Source organism: Carlito syrichta, unplaced genomic scaffold, assembly GCF_000164805.1.
Source record: "Carlito syrichta isolate Samal-C Ts95f unplaced genomic scaffold, Tarsius_syrichta-2.0.1 Scaffold289250, whole genome shotgun sequence".
Classification (NCBI taxonomy): domain Eukaryota; kingdom Metazoa; phylum Chordata; class Mammalia; order Primates; family Tarsiidae; genus Carlito; species Carlito syrichta.
The window spans coordinates 48,691-61,911 of NW_007233346.1; positions in this window are offsets into that span (position 1 = coordinate 48,691).

Sequence of the window (13,221 nt, forward strand, 5' to 3'; positions counted from 1 at the left end):
CCCCAGCCACCGCCGGCAACACCTCGCGCGGCACGTCGGGAACTGTAGTCTTCCGCAGTTCGCCCCAGTCGCCATGCGTCCACTTCCGCCTCTGTGGACGGCCTTTGTGAGAGGTCGCGGGGGCGGCGTGGTGCGCGTGCGCGAGGCTGCGCGGTGGAGAAAGCGGTGCCTCTTCCGGGCCCTGTGGCGCGCTGCGGTTCGGAGCAGCCTTGGCTGACGCGCCGGGTTGGCTGAGCCGATCCCCAGGCTTTCCCACCCTGGGAGTTGAATGAGGGTGTGGGGACGAGCCCGAGGAGGCCATGGCGGGTTGTTTGCAATGAAAGGGCAATGGGGGAAAAAAACGCGAAAGGCTACAGTAGGAAACTGGACAAAGCATTTGAACAGAAGGAAAAACACACACGTTTAGGCACGTGAAAAAAGTTCCCCTCAGTAGTGGTCCGAGAATCGCAGGTGAAGGAGCACTCGCCCCTTTAGGTCTGTCGGCCTGTTGTCAAAGGCGTTTCGCCCGAAGCGCGCTTGAAGAGGGCGGTCTTCAGGTCAGCTGCTCGGTGTGGCTGAGGCCGAGTGGGGTGGGGTGCGGCGCAAGCCCGTGGCTGCTTTTACTCGACTCTGAAATAATTTTTCAGAACGGACAGCAAAGTTTTAAAACAAAGTTTATTAGCGAGGAGGGGAAAGAAAGGGCGGGCGAGGGTTTTGTAACTGGCCTGGTACGCACAAGCCTCTCGGAAAAGAAAGACTGCGTTTTTGCTCTTAACTAAGACGCTAGATATATTTTCACAACGATTGATATGATAAAGAGGGTGGGAAATGTACGTACTACACAGATGGTAAATATTCATAGAAGTATCTGGACACATGGTGACTCTTAACCCCTGCAAACATTTTTAAAATAATGAAACAAACTAGACAACTGAAGTTTCTTGAATGTCTTTTAATAAATGTAAGGCCTAAAGTTTCTTTTTAGAAGTAATGCGTGCTTACTATGGAACATTTATTTATGGATAATCATTATTAGTATTTTGGCACCTTTCCCCGGTTATTAAAAATGTCGTTCAAGGTTACACGGAATCCTGACATATAGATGTAATTCTACGCACATCTTTTTTTTTTTTTTTTTTTTTTTTGAGTCGGAGTCTCACTCTGTCACCCAGACTGGAGTGCAGTGGCACACTCTTGGCCACCGTAGCCTCCTTGACCTGCTGGGCTCAGGGGATCCTTCCGCCTCAGCCTTCCAAGTAGCTGGAACCACAAGCACACACCACGTCGCTGGCTTATTTTATTTATTTATTGTAGAGACAGGGTCTCACCAAATTGCCCAGGCTGGTCCCCAATCCCTAGACTCAGGCAATCCTCTTGTCTCTGCCTCCCAAAGTGCTATGATTACAGGCATGAGCCACCCCGCCCTGCAGTCTATCTTTATTGTTACCTAATAGGTGCTTTCAAAAGTATTTCCGATCATGGGAAAATACTTATTATGTAATAAGGAGTATAAATTAAATAATTCAAAACTACTGTATATAGTATAATCCTTTTTTCCTTTTGTACATGTGCTTTGCTCATAACAATTCTATAAATTAAAAAAAGGGAAACAGAGACAAAATTCTCCATATATGTATACGTGTTTTATTTCCATGGCCACATATATGAATAGAGTTGAGCTATTTGGATGTTGAGCTATTTGGAGGTGAAAATGATCCTCAATCTTCACTTCAAGAATCTAGGTTTGCGTTAGCCACAGTGTGACCTTGGGCAAACTATGTAACTTTTCAGACTGAGTTTCCACATCTAAAAGAGGAATAATAATGCCTACCTCACAGTCTGTTGTGAGAATTAAATGAACTTATAAATGTGAAAATATTTAGTATAATGCCTGTCACGCAGTAGGCCCTCTAGTATTGTTTTTCCTGAATCCTACTTCCTTCTGTCTGAAGTTCAAGGTTTTCTCCACTAGATGGTGATGGTAGTAAAATGAAAAGACGTGTAAGGATCTTTCAAAAATCACCCTTCCTCTTCTTTTGCTTTGCTAACCAAATTTAAACTTCTTTTTGAATCAGCACAAATGCAAATAAATGTAAACTCTGTTATAAAGTCACGGAATGAATTTCACGTAAAGCAGAAACCTAGGCTTAAATGTTCGCCTTTGATACCTCAGTGCTTGTTTTCAACTGATTTTGGCAGTTTACTCTGAGGTGTGTAACCATCTTCTCTTTCTTCCATCCCCAGAGTCAGAATGGGGGTGATGGATTCAGTGACTTAAATAGACCTTCTGTTCAGTGACCACGCTAGAGTCGGTTAGGCCGCCATGCTTAAGAGCAGGTATTTTATAAGCCTCCTAGTATTATCAAACCTCTGGGCATCATCTTGCACCCTTGTATTCATACCCAAGGTATGTTGGACATTTGAGTCCAGTTAATCCCACATGGCTCACATCCCTGCCGTCTTTAGTCACCTCCTAAAAGTTAGCCCTATGGTCATCTATTTTTCCGGCTCTATGATTCCTCTCCCCTAACCCAACCTCAGGCTCCTTTCTTTTTCTGACTTTCCCCTCCATCTTCTGCAACTGTTAGCCAACATTTCTTACCAAGTTTATCTTAACACATTTTTTTACTTTTTTTCCCCTTGCTATTGTAAGTAGGGCATTTTAATTATTCTGGTCTGTATTGGTTATAAAAGAAATCCGTTGATTTTTATTAATTTCTTTTGTACTCAGCCTTTTTGTGAACTCTTTGTTAGTTTTAAGTGGTTTTCTTTTTTAAAAATTGTTTTTTAACTTTAAAGATATAGGGTACAATTCAGGATTAGGTATACAAGTGGTCATCATACAGGTGAAGTTTGGGCCTCCCCTTGGTCCCCTGGTTTGAGATCGGGTACCCTTATTGAGGTTATGTGTCCCCCTCCCCCGGCAGTTTCCCTTTCTTATAGTATTATGGTAAATGCTCAGGGTCTACTCATGAGTGAGAACATGTGATACTCAGTTCTTTGTTTCTGTAATAGATCACTCAGTATTATACACTCTAAAGCCATCTAGGTTGCTGCAAAGTCCATAATTTTGTCCTTCTTTATGGTTGCATAATATTCTGTGATTTTCAAGTGATGCTTGTAGTGTGATAAAGAATATATCTGGTCTTTGTCCCTGACTCCTGGGACAAAAACCAGATATACTCTTTATCACACTACAAGCATCAGTTGAAAATATATCTTCAGAATCCCGTGGGATTTCCTGAGTGATAGGTGTGCCTTTACTATGCTAATGAGGTGACACTTGGTGGGTCCTAGGGTTGGAACTTGGGGCCTGCCCAATCTTTGGGGCTGGAAATTGAGTTTGATTGCTTGATCAGTGATTTAATCAATCATGTCATTCAATATGTAATGAAACCTCAGTAGAAACTGTGGACGCAGAAGCTCATCGGAGCTTTCTGAAGAGCTGGAAGGGTGGTGTGCTTGCATTCTAGGAGGAGAAAGAAGGGAAGCTATGTCTGGGACCCTTCGGCATCTCGCCCTATGTGTTGACTTTATAATAGAACTTGAATTGCTTAGGTATAATGTTTTTGTTGAGTTCTCTGAGTTGTTCTAGTATATTATCAAATCTGGGGGGTGGGTTGAAACCCCTGAATTTGTAGCTGGTTGGTCTGCAGTGCAGCTTCTCCTTAAGACTTGCAGCTCACATCTGAAGTGTGGGTCTTTGTCCTTAACCAGTGGAGTCTGATACCAGTGCCAGGTAGTTTGGTGTTAGAATTGAATTGTATTGCAGGATACCCAGTTTGCATCAGAATAATACTTTTGCTTCTTTCTTTCTAATACTCAGTACAGTTGTCCCTCAGTATCTGCAGGGGATTGTTTCTAGGACCTTCTAAGGATAAAGAAATCCTCAGCTGGGCTCGGTGGCTCAGTCTGTAATCCCGCGCCTTGGGAGGCTGAGGTGAGTGGATTGCCTGAGACCGCGGGTTCGAGACCTGCCTGAGCAACTTGGCAAGACCTCATCTCTACAATAAAATCAAAAAATTAGCCAGGCGTGGTAGCACATGCCTGTAGTTCCAGTTACTTGGAAGACTGAGGCAGAAGGATCGCCGGAGCCCAGCAGGTCAAGGCTGCGGTGGCCGGGAGCGGCCACTGCACTCCAGTCTGGGCGACAGAGTGAGACTCCAACTCAAAAAAAAAAAAAAAAAATCACAGCCAGGTGCAGTGGTTCAAACCTGTTATCCCAGCACTTTGGGAGGCAGAGGTGAGAGGATTGGCTGAGCTCAGGGGTTCGAGACCACCCTGAGCAACATGGCGAGACCTCATATCTATAAAAAAAAAAATTAGCCAGGCATGGTGGCACATGCCTGTGTTTCCAGCTACTTGGAAGGCTGAAGAGGAAGAATCACCTGAGCCCAGCAGGTTGAGGCTGTGGTGGATGTGAGCATGCCACCGCACTCCAGTCTGGACGACAGAGTGAGACTCCAACTCAAAAAAAAAAAAAAACTCTACTATAACAGAGGAAGATGTCTCCTTAACATGATTGATTGATTGATTCATTTTGCTTCTAACCAGCAGACATTATTATGTTTCATAGTAAAAAAAAAAAAGAAACATTAATGGGGGAAATTTTTTTAAGCACTAACATAAAGGAAGAGATGAGTTCATATTATTACAAAAAAATGAAGACCTGTTTATTTAACAGAAGATAATACAAGAAAGAATGAAAATGCAAGGCACACAGAGGGAGAAGGCATTTGTGACACTCATTATTGTCAAGCACATAATTTAGAATATAGAAAAAGTCTCCATAGTCATAAGAAAAATGATAGAAAACTTAATCAAAAAATGAATAAAGAATTTAAATATGTACATCATGAAAACAAAGACAATGATCAATTTATGTAGATGAACAGTCCTCAACTCTTTAGTAATCTAAGAAATTATATTGTACAACCATTAGACTAGCGAAAACTAAGTGTTCTTTTTTTTTGAGTTGGAGTCTCACTCTGTCGCCCAGACTGGAGTGCAGTGGCCGCTCCCGGCCACCGCAGCCTCACCTGCTGGTCTCCGGCGATCCTTCCGCCTCACTTCCCAGTAGCCGGAATTACAGGCGCGCGCTACCACGCCCGGCTGATTTTTTGATTTATTGTAGAGATGAGGTCTCGCTGCCCAGGCGGGTCTCGAAACCGCGGGCTCAGGCAATCCACTCACCTCAGCCTCCCAAAGGCGCGGGATTACAGGCTGAGCCACCGAGCCCGGCTTGAAGTGTTCTTAATGATATAGAACAATGGGAGAATTCCTGTGGTGCTGGTGAGAGCATAAATTCGTACGTATATTTAAATGTACATCATGCATGCATAGCAGTGTTCATAGCAACCCCACTGAAAACACCCAAAATGTCCATCAATAGAATAAATGCATAAATTTTGTAATACTTATACAATGGAATACTACATAATAATGAAAACTAACAGAGACAGCCAACACACTATACACATGAATATGGTGAATCGGACAGAGTTTTGACTGGAGGAAAAAAAAAAGCAAGTTACCAAGTAATACAAACAATTTGTATACCTAACTGTGAATTGTACCCCACATCTTTAAAATAAAAAAATTAAAAGAGAAAAAAAACCAAAGGAATACAAACAGTATGAGTACATTCACACAAATCCAAACCTTGGAAAGCAAAGTTGTATATCTAGAGTGTATATGTAAGGGGTAAAACTCCAAAGAGAATCAAGAAAATTATTAAAAGTTCAGTTTAGTGGTTAATTTGAGAAAGACAAAGGGATGGGATTTTGGGGTGCTGGCAATATTCTAGTTCTTGACCTGATGGTTTTCTGGGTGTTGCTTTTATAATTATTTCTTTAACTGTATTTATAGTTTTATTTTATGTATATCTCTCTCCCAGTAAAAGGTAGACATACCTCTTATTGTTATGTATTTAATACTGTATTAATATATGTTATACAGACATAATTGATATTTATATATCTTATATTTATATTGCTAAAGTATATATCTTTACACATATAAAGGTGTGTGTATATATAACATATATATATATAATTTTCCAATAAAAGAAAAAATATTTTAAGTTACTGTGACTTTATTTTGTAGCTATAGGCTAGTAAGGCCCTGGTATACAGTAACAGTGAGTGATCTTGCATCGTGGATTAAGAAAACTGAGATACTCCAGAATGTCTTTCCTCCTTAAAAATCTAGGGCCTATGCCGGGCTCGGTGGCTCAGCCTGTAATCCCACGCTTTGGGAGGCTGAGGTGAGTGGATTGCCTGAGCCCGCGGGTTCGAGACCCGCCTGGGCAACTTGGTAAGACCTCATCTCTACAATAAATTTAAAAAAAAATTAGCCGGGCGTGGTAGCGCCCGCCTGTAGTTCCAGCTACTTAGAAGGCTGAGGTGGAAGGATCGCCGGAGCCTAGCAGGTTGAGGCTGCGGTGGCCGGGAGCGGCCACTGCAGTCCAGTCTGGGCGACAGAGTGAGACTCCAACTCAAAAAAAAAAAAAATCTAGGGCCTAAAGTTTTCGACTGATAATTTCTTATTTTTTATGAAATTTGCTAACAATAACAATAATATTACCAATGATAACCATCAAGGCTGCCTTCAACCATTTTAATCTCATTTTTCTACTCTTCAACAACCCCATAAAGTAATTGTTATTATCTTTGTTTAGCAAATGAGGAAAACTGAGACTCAGGAAGACTGAGCAACTGTTTTGAATTTATATAGCTAATAAATCTTAAATTCAATCCTATGCTATATGTCTCTAATGTCCAGACTTTCCCACTAGGCTGGTCACTTTATTACAGCATTTATAATTTTATATTTTGGCAAAATTTTAGATTAAAAAGGAAATACGTGTTTCTTTTAGAAAAACTGGTAACTCTTAAAAAGAACAAATTGTGTTTGGTATAATAATCTTATCTATTTTTCTAACTATGTGTCTCTCTGTATTACCGTTCATTCAGTATATAAAGACAGCACATCTTTTTTTAGTCAAAGTTGGGATCCTATATATTATGCAGTGATCTGCCCTTTCCCCCTAAGTATAGCATTGACACATGTCTAATGGAGGCATAGTATTCTTTCTTATGGAAGTACCGTATCTGGTTCTATCTTAATGCTTTACATATAACAAATAATGTCATGATGTCTTTAAAGATAACATTTTGTGTACGACTCTATTTCTTTGAGTTAAAATTTTTAGAAATGCAATTTTAGGGTCAAAGGGCCTGGCCAAGTTGAATTTCACAAAAATTAGCATTCCACCCTCTCTCTCCCAGGCTTCATTCACATTGAAGATGTTCTCCATATACAAACTTGCACTTGTAATGTCTTTTATTTTATGAACTGCCTTGGTTCTTTTGCACTCCAGAGTCTTCAGTACTTTGGGACATACAGAATAAAAGCTAACAACCTATCACAAATATCACATAATAGCTCAATTTATTTTCCACCTAAAAATACAAACTTGCCTTTAATTTTTAAAAAGCCACACCCCTGAGGGTATGTTAATTTTTCACCCAGCTGCCTGTCACCCATTAATATACTCCCTACTGCAGTGTTTTTCACTGTGGAAAATTTCTCCCCTGAACCTTACCCTCTTGGGAAAAGCAGGCCAACATTTGGTCAGAAGAGCATGACTTGGACTTTGCACTTCTGTAATTTCATGCCTTGTTACTATCATAAGCTTCTTCTAGCGCCTGAAATCCACTTCCAATTTAGAAGTTAAGAAAACATTCCCAAGAATGTAAATATAAACATATTCTTCCTCCAGTTCCTAAAACTAGAAAATGATGACTCATGCTGTAGGATGGGATTTTAAAAAATTGGACATGAACAATTTTAGACTTTACCCAATTGTACAGAATGGATAGTTCCAATGGTAGCATGAATTTTACTTTGTAGCCGCATTTTATTTTGCATATTCAATATTAGGCTTGAAGAATCAATGGGAGGGAGTTACATAAGAGGAATTGGGAAGGGGTCAGAAAGAATCCCATGGTGTTGTGTTAGAATTAGAAATATATGAGTATGAACTTGTGATTTAAAAAAAAATTATATTTCCTTGCTCTGCCTCTGAAGTAACTAAGACCAATGACACCCAGTACCAAAGAATGCCCCCAATGCCCAGGTCTTGATTTCTAAACACCATTCTTCTCTAAAAGGAACTAGGGCTCTCTGAGTAACTGGCAGATTTAAGAAACTGGGCAGGAAAAAGTACGGAAAGTAAGGAATTACTAAAAAAATAATAATGACATGTCAAATGTACATAGGAACTAGCATGAAGATTCTTCCATTGGCCAATCTGGAACAATTAGAGCATCAGAATGAAGAATGTAGGTAGAGAGTGTGTGTATATTAAAAAGGGAGGGGTTCGGGATGAGGATGGAAAGCTCTTCTTTATAGAATAATACCAATTAATAAGTGTGGAAGAAATGGTAGAATTAGAAAATCATCACTTCACAATCACTGTGGTAATAAGTGATTCAGGCAAGAATGGATACTAAAAACGTGGTGATGGGTTGTTGGGGAACAGGATACCCACAAATTACTTTATCAATTACAAGAAAAAAAAAGAACTAACTTTACACTGGAGAAATCTTGCAGACACCATTTTAATCAGACTGCTAAATTTAACATCACTAGTAATAGTTCAAGCTGAAATAATATGCCACTTGTGATGTTCTCAGAAAGGTACAACATCACTTCCATGGTTTTTATGACCAGGTATAACCTGGTTCTAAACATGAAGACAATCAGGCAATTCAAATTGTGAGACATTTTATGAAATAATGTGTCTGGAGTCTACAAAACTATAAATGTCATGAAGGATAAAAAAAAAAAAAGACTGAATGACTGTTTCCTAAATAGAGAAAAGGAAACTAAAGAGACATGACAATTAAACACACTGTGATTTTTGTGACTAGATCCTGTTGTGTGTGAAAGTGTCTTTGTTTCTCAGGAGACATATGCTAATGCATTTAAGGGTAAAGTTTTATAAGATGTGCAACTTACTCTCAAAAGAGAAAGAGAGTAAAAATGGAGAACACTAACATTTGGTGAATCTAGGTGAAGGGTGTATAGAAATTCATTGTACTATTCTTGAAAATTCTTTGTAGGTTTGAAGTTTTGAAAAAAGTTCGAGTAAAGGAAAAGTAGTCAACAAAATATAAAAGTCATTTATGAGCTTTGGAAATTTATTTATGAATTCGTTTTATGCATAATGCACTTTGTTCCTATTGAAATATCACCTGTGTTGTGACATTTATGAGGAAGTAAGGGATATGCTTAAAAGAGAAATTTGTGCAGCCACTATAGAAGTAATGAACTAAAAGCATTTAATATTTCTGAGAGAGATTATTTTAAATGCTCTTATTCATGCTTTTATCTTTTTTTCTTTCTTTCTTTTTTTTTTTTTTTTGAGTCAAGGTCTCACTCCGTCACTGAGGCCAGAGTGCAGGGACACAATCATGGCTCACTGCAGCCTCAAAGTCCTAGGCTCAGGCAATCCTTCCCCCTTAGTTTCCCAAGTACCTGGGACTACAGGCTCACACCACCACACCCATCTAATTTTTAAATTTTTTTTATAGAGACAAGGCCTCGCTATGTTGCCCAGGCTGGTCTTGAACTCCTGGCCTCAAGCAATTCTCCCACGTTGGCCTCCCAAAGTGCTGGGATTACAGACATGAGCCACTGTGCCTAGCCTTTTATCTAATTTTTAAACCCTCTTATTTTATTTTTATTTTATAATATTTAGCTACTTACTGTCACTTAGAAATGTTAAGAGTCAAACTGGTTTGTCAATAGACCTGGATATTTTATAACATCATTATTATTCTTGCTCAAAGTATCCTATCTCCAATCCGAAAATAAGAGAGAAATTATTCTTAAATTATCATTAATTTTTCTATTAATTACGAAAATCTTATATTACGCGTTATTGATGTGAGGAAAGTGTGAGCGTTTTAACTGTCTTTTACTCATCATTTCCTCTTTCTTTTATTTGGCGCCAGGTGACTAGGCAAATGTGGGATATAATTTATGTCTCTCTGGATCCCAGCCTTAGTCACCTGGGCCATCTGGCCAGAAACTGTTTAGTAGTGCTTTTTATTTTCTTCTTTTAACAAGTTTACTTTTCATTAATTGTTTATTGCGTTTTCCTTTTTCTTAATGACTTTATTGAAGTATAACTTACATATAAAATGCACCCATCTCAAGTGTACAATTCAGCAATGTTTTAAGAAACTTAATGAGTTGTACGGTTATCACCACAAAGCATCACCTGGTAAGATTTTGTAGTTAACTCCCATTCCTACACCTAACTCCAAGCAACCACCAATCTTTGTCTTTCTTTCTTTCTTTCTTTTTTTCCTTTTTTTTGAGATGGGTCTCACCATCTTTCCCAGGCTGATCTTGAACTCCTGGGCTAAAGTGATCTTTCTGTTCAGCCTCCCAAGTAGCTGGGATTACAGGTATGTACTACATGGCTCCTGTCTCTCTACTTTCTATGTCTATAGATTTGCCTTTCCTGGACATTTCATACAAATGGAACCATATAGTCTGTGGTCCTTGTTTCTGACTTTTTTCACTTATGACAATGTTTTTGTTCATCCACATGGTAGCAGATATCAGTATTTCGTTCCTGAAATTGCTAGGTAGTATTCCATTCATATGAACATACCACATGGTTTTCCTATTGCCCAAACCAACTGATGGACATTTGGGTTGTTTCCAGTTTTTGGCTATTGTGAATAATGCTGCAGTTAACATTAATGTATGAGGGTTTGTGTGTTCATATATTTGCTTTTGTCTTGAGTAGATATTTAGGAGAAGAATTGCTAGGTCATATGGGAAATAACTCTTTAAAAAATTGTGGAACTGTTTATTGAAACACTCATACCATTTTACATTTCCATCAATATGTCTGATAAGGTTTCAGTTTTTTCATGTCCTCACCAACATTGGCTTTTCTCGGTCTTTTTAAATTATAGCTCTCTTAGTGGAGTGAAACGCTATTTGATTGTGATTTTAATTTGCATCTCCCTCATGACTGATTTTAAGCATTTTTGTCATATGCTTATTAGGCATTTCTGTCTATTCTTTGGCAAGATGTCTATTCAAATCTTCTGTTTATTTTTTAAATTGGAATGCTCTTCATCCTATTATTGAGCTGTGAGAGTTTGTTGTATATTCTAAATACAAGTCCCATATCAAATATGTGATTTTACAGTATTTTCTTCAAGTTTGTAGCTGGCCTGTTCATTTTCTTAATGGTGTCTTTTGAACAGCAAATGTTTTGAATTTTGATGCAGCGCAATTTATCAATCTTTGTTTTTATGGATTGTACTCAGTCGTGCTTTTTGAAAAGAAGAAAATTCTGTTGTAATGGGGATAACAGGGTTGCAGTCGCCTTTTATTTGCATTTTAGTATTTGTGACAGTTGTTCCAATTTTGTGTATAAAATGTTCAAGAGGCCTTGTTGTTCTGGAAACATTCAGAAAGCTGTGTGAAAAGAGAAACTACTAGCATTGTCCAGGTGGTTTGAATGCCAACCAGTAGGCAGAGCTGTCAGTGATGCATCTTCATGTGGCTCCTTTGACAGCACAGTCTCTTATTCAGCGAATAGAAATGACCCTTGAAAGGAATCAAGGGATTCTTTTCCATGGCTCTGTAGAAGGCTGTTTTCCTGATATTAGTAGTTTTTAAAAGTTGTGTAGCCTGGGCAGCAAGACCTCATCTCTACGATAAATCAAAAAATCAGCCGGACGTGGTAGCGTGCAACTGTAATTCCGGCTACTCAGAAGGCTGAGGGGGAAGCATCGCCGGAACCCAGCAGGTCGAGGCTGCGGTGGCCGGGAGCGGCCGCTGCACTCCAGTCTGGGCGACAGAGTGAGACTCCAACTCAAAAAAAAAAAAAAAAGTTGTGTAACTCCAGAAATTATGGAAATACTGGGAAAGTATTGTTAGGCCTGCTCGTAGCCTTATAATGAGTTTTTCCTAGCATGAGAGCATCTTTCAGGTATTCCAAATAGTCTATAGGTAGGTGGATAGACTGTATAAGTATGCATGTACAACCTGTCTTTTTGTGATCAATTGTTGTGCCAGGCTGCTTTTCCTGTGTGCCATCGGAAGCTGAGAACAGTGGGACATAGCAGAACTAGACTACGGTCACCTAATTTAAGAAGACAAGTAGCATAGATTCTTTTAATTAACTTTTGTTTTTTAGGGCAAGTAGACACAATTAAAGAGTATTCTCTCTAGTAATTAATCACATACTTGCATCAAGATGTCATTATGTGGATAACTTTCAAATTTATATCACCAACCTACACAACCTTCCTGTGAACTCCAGATTTCTATCTCCACAGACTATTCAACTTGAACATTTAATGGGCTTGCCAAAAATTGAATGCCTGACCTTCCCCTTCAACATTTGCTCCTCCTATGGACTTCTCTATCCCAGTTAATGTCAGCTCTGTTCTTCCAATGCTCAGGAGAAAATTGGCAAATTTGCCCTTGTCTGCCATCTTTCTCTCACCTCCCATACCCAATTCATCACAAATCTTACTGGGTCTAAGTGTAATGTGGAATCCTGCATGGAATTCTGGAACAGAAAAGGGTCATTGGCGGCGGGGGAACCCACTGAAATGAAGTATTGGGTTTAGTTTAGTTAATAATAAGGAATCAACATTGGTTCATTAATTTTGACAAGTCTACCATACCAACAGATGTTATACATAGGGGAAATAAGCCGGGCTCAGTGGCTCAGCCTGTAATCCCGCACCTTTGGGAGGCTGAGGTGAGTGCATTGCCTGAGCCCGCGGGTTCGAGACCCACCTGGGCAGGCGAGACCTCATCTCTGCAATAAAATAAAAAAATTTGCCGAGCATGGTAGTGCGCGCCTGTAGTTCTGGCTACTCGGAAGGCTGAGGCGGAAGGATCGCCGGAGCCCAGCAGGTCAAGGCTGAGCCGCTCCTGGCCACTGCACTCCAGTCTGGGCGACAGAGTGAGACTCCAACTCAAAAAAAAAAATAAATAAATAAATAAATAAATAAATAGGGGAAATAGGACACTATGCATAGGAGAACTCTCTGAACTATCTTTACACCCTTTCTGTAGATCTAAAACTACTCTAAAATAAAAAAAAAATTAAAAAAAAAAAAAAGCAAAGGAGCAGATTCTGCTGGCTTCTGGATCACTAGAGCCTGTGGTGAGTGTGTTGGAGCCAAGGGA